The sequence below is a fragment of the Helianthus annuus genome, chromosome 16 (assembly GCF_002127325.2).
Source record: "Helianthus annuus cultivar XRQ/B chromosome 16, HanXRQr2.0-SUNRISE, whole genome shotgun sequence".
NCBI lineage: Eukaryota > Viridiplantae > Streptophyta > Magnoliopsida > Asterales > Asteraceae > Helianthus > Helianthus annuus.
Window position 1 is genome coordinate 198,332,718 of NC_035448.2, and position 4,531 is coordinate 198,337,248.

The 4,531-nt window shown below is 36.3% G+C and overlaps 1 long non-coding RNA gene across 1 annotated transcript; it reads right to left on the reverse strand.

The window, feature by feature from the left end:
- Positions 1–1,013: 1,013 nt before the first annotated feature.
- Positions 1,014–2,779, reverse strand: LOC110918421. Its single transcript, XR_002581296.1, has 3 exons — positions 2,641–2,779; positions 2,062–2,128; positions 1,014–1,246 (listed from the first exon to the last, which is right to left on the reverse strand). It is a non-coding gene; the product is annotated as an uncharacterized LOC110918421 (long non-coding RNA).
- Between the last annotated feature and the right edge of the window lie 1,752 nt (positions 2,780–4,531).

The window sequence follows — 4,531 nt, forward strand, 5'->3', positions numbered from 1 at the left end:
TCACCCTAAACCCTTCTATAAATACAACCCTTCTCCTCCATTTCCAAACTTCCACTCCCACTTCACTCTCTCTAATTGCTACAACTCAAGGAACTCACTTCAACATTTCGAAAGTGAGTGTTAGCTAAATCCTTCAACGCTCCTTCTACATTTCATAACTTTTTACAAACGATTTTAGCAAACATAGATGTCTCACGAATGTGTTGGTACTTCAGCCTTGCCTAGGCAACTGATATAAACTCTCGATTAGACTGGGACCAACATAATGTGTAGATAATCTATTAAAAACCCTTTCTACAAACATTCGAATCTAAACAGAACCGAAACCAAGTCCCACTGAGTTCACAAGCTGAGAAGGTAGTTGTGGATTTATGATGGAACTGATTTTAGTTGAATAGAGGGTCAGTTCAAGCAAAACCAAGCTGATTTCCCCTCAAGAACAACCCATTCGTACGAATCCACTAGTGCATTCGTACGAACCCACCTGTGCGTTCGTACGGACCGACACCTGCCTTCGTACGAACCCACTGATCCCAAACAACTTCCGACGATTTTCATCATCAACTATTGCGATATTTGATGTTGTTGATTCTGGACACAACTAATATTTATATTACTGCAATTTCCTTTCTGTAAACATGACCAACCAATCAGTTCTACTAATTTGTGCTTTGGTGTTAAACAACGAGGTGAAATAGCCTCCATGCATGACTTCTATGATACTTCCGATTAACTTAGACTGCTAATTTATGTATAACATCAGTAACATATTAAAACAGAAACAACGAACGTAACTAACATATAGTTAAAAGTTCAAAAACAAACGTTGACTAGCAAACAGTCCCTTCGTACGAAGGGGGAAGCTCGTTTGTACGAACCCACCTACTGCTTTTGTACGAACCCACCTTCTGCGTTCATGCGAACGCACTGTTTATTAGCTGTTTGAGTTTCCATTTCGCATTCTCACTTGGTGTTATTCATCGCTATTAGTTAGAATATTGTAACACCCGTCTCATTTTAAACACAATTATAAAATATTAAGTACATATTAAAGTGTAAATGCGGCATTACAAAAATTTTTATAAAGCTAACATCCATACTAGTTAAAAACATTCAAAATATAACACTAAGTGTTTTCATGTTTAACATTTAACTAAACAAAATGACATCATGGCAGAAGCTTCAAAGACTTGTGTTTGGTTCTTGAAAATTTCTTGATCTTCACCCGGGAGGTCACTAGGATCACCTAAATTCAAAACCAACATAAAAGTTAGTTTTGATGGTCAAATAACAAGTTTAAACAAGTTCAGAATGCAAAATAAACAAAATAACAAAACTTGCTAGCTCTAGGGTCACTCGCGGGCTGCGACAGATAAGGCCTCAGCCTTCGCGGGCCGATACAGGCCGTGGCGGGGCGCGTCCAACTTCCCATTCTCCGTCGCGGGGCACGACGGCCACTTTTTAACAGAAAGATTCATTTATTTGAACTGCAAATGCCCAGCTCCGAATTCTAACCAAATTCTAACTTTAAAACTCCATAACTTTCGTTCTATAAATCCGTTTTACGAAATTCTTTTTCCTACGCGTCCGAAATTTAAATACGAATACGTTCACTATCATTATTTGCATAAAACTCCGGGTTATAAGCTGATGGCCTATAAATCCCCTTTTTATTTATTCGTCCCGTTTAGTTATATGTCATAATTTACTTTATTCATCAATTGTGGTTTCTAGACGTAATTACCCATTCCACGGGCTTGTGAACTTCGGCGTATCATTACCATTCCATGGTTTTACGCTTTCATAATCCACAATCATCGAGTGAGATTTAAGTCACTTCATTACTACCAATTTAACCATTGTTTGACCTGTTTGGTTGTCTAATCGAAACCTCCATTTCATCAACATACCAAACTTATTCCAATAAATATTTTGACCCGTTTCTTTGTCTAATGAACTTCGTCACTTCCACGACATACCTAATTCACATGTTATACTAATTCAAGTCTACTAACTAAAATCCATGATCAAGCATAATGTAACGAAACCATAGTTACGTACCTTTAGAGATTTTCCTTCAAGCGCATATCAACTTCGGCTTGTCCTCTTGAGGATTCAATTCCCTTGCCTATAGAGTTCAACCATCAACTTGTTTAGAACTCTAATCATAACATATAACGCATAATTCACCATAATATTCAAATATGTGTTTTTGTTCGAAATTTAACATTTTAGCTTTCTCTTAAGCGTTTTAACAAACACCTTATGGGCATCGTTTTACAAAATCCATTATCAAGTTCATGACTAACTATTTAGCCAAGATTAAACAATTTTTGCAAGTTTATTATATCTAGTATGCATAATAACATCTAGATTCACTTCATGTAAATCAATAACACTCATTTTATAATCAAATTTCTAGTGTTCTTCATCATTCTACAAAACCCATTTAACACTTAGATGGGTGACCATGAATTTAACAATTATGAACATCAATTCAACAAACTATTGACTAGGGTTTACTCCTAGACATGATTTCATTCCTAATTTCATTCAAACATTGGTTATGCAAGCTAAATTTTTTATTTCAAGATTTCACCAAAAGTTCATGACATAACCAAAAGATGAAATTTAACATACCTTGTGATCCCTTCACTTAGGTGTCACTAATATGAGCTTGGATTTCGATTTGGGACTGATTTGGCCTTTTGATTCGATTGATTTGCAAGAGTTAGGGTTCATGTAGGAGAACCCCTTTTGTCTCCTGTGAAGAACTCAACCAGAACACACACTAAAGTGTGTGTTTTGGTGTTTTGTTTTAATTAAATAAAATCACTTCCAATTTTGTCAAGTTTAGTCCCTTTACTTGTTCAATCTTTACATAAGGAGTATTTTAACCATGTTTTTTCTTATTATATCAAGACTTATGGTTAACTAGGCTATTTATTCCTAGTTACTTTATCTTGTTTATAACCGACATTTAATTTATTATATAAAAATTTATATTTTTAGGGTGTTACAAATATACTTCTGTTACCCGCTGTTAATTTTATGTGTAATCTGTCCTTTAACTCTGTACGATTCCAACTCCAACTCACGCCTTCATTTGCCCCATAGGGTAAGCTTGGTGTCTCTGCGCGACAACCATCAACTCCCACCTACGCTCACAGGATTCTCCGAAGAATTAACGCAAAACTGTGAGTACACTTGACCCGTTTTCATTTTACCACTTTTTGGGTGCGATATGTTAACCTTATCAAAAATCATAATACTTATTCTTTATGCACAAAACAATCCTTATACATGAAAATTACTTGTTATACTTGATACATAGTCTTGGGTGATTCTTATGTGATACTATAGTCATTAGTTTTGTACGAGCCTAGCTCCATTTAACATGTATAGCGCTATAGGATTAACGCACCACCCGTAAACGAGAGGTCATGTTAAATTTCATTCTTTATTGCGTAAACAGAGGGTTGACTAGAAATATTGCATGCCATGATATGTTGATCTTGAATAACTTAGGTTGCCATGTGGATTCGTTTTAAACTTTTATACTTATACTTATTTACTTAAACTTGTGTACTCGCCAATACATTTTTGTGTTGAACTATACTTTGTTAACATGTTGCAGGTTGATGAGGTTGATTATGACGAAATCTAGTAGGGACGACACTAGAAACACATTTCAAATTACTAGATTGGTCATTTCATTTTTTTAACTTGTTGTATTGTTTTTGCCTGTTGTATTTGAATTTCGTGTTGTAATTTGACAATTTTGATATGATATGAAATCGAGTTTTGAATTAGTTAATGTCGCCAACAGCGTTATGTGTGATGAGCAATCTTTTTCGTCTCACTCCGATGATTCCGTCATCAGTTGGGGTGTGACATTGATGTTGCATATGAGGGAAGTTTTGGACGTACTTATGGATAGTGGGTTGTTGGGGTGGGATTTGTAAGGGGAAGGTAGGGGATTGGGTGTCGGTAGAGCGGAGGGGGGAGGAGAGTCGGTTTTGAATGGGAAAATGTGTTCTACAAACTCTACATAACTAGAATGATAAAGGCGATCAAAAAAAGGATTATAACATTTGTATGTGAATTTTGAGGATGAGTAGCCAAGGAAAATACACTTAATGGATCGTGGGTGTAGTTTCGAGGTTGCATATGGGTGCAACCATGGAAAACACAGACAACCAAATGGTTTTGATTTTTTGCAGATTGATGAGATGTTGTATAATTTGTCAAATGGTGATTTGAAATCTAGGATTTTTGTGGGTAGTCGGTTAATTAGGTTGACCGCTATTTGAAAGGAATGAGACCAAAAGGAGAGTGGTAGGTTGGCGTGATGTAGAAGAGATAAACCAGTTTCAACGATATGATGATGGCGTCTTTCGGGCACGCCATTCTTTTCCGGTATATGTGGTGGAGTGGTGAAGTGGGAGATTCCATGTTGTTGAAGGTATGGAATAAGACCAATATATTCGCCTCCGTTGTCGGAGAAAAGTGATATTAGAGGTGTGCAGAA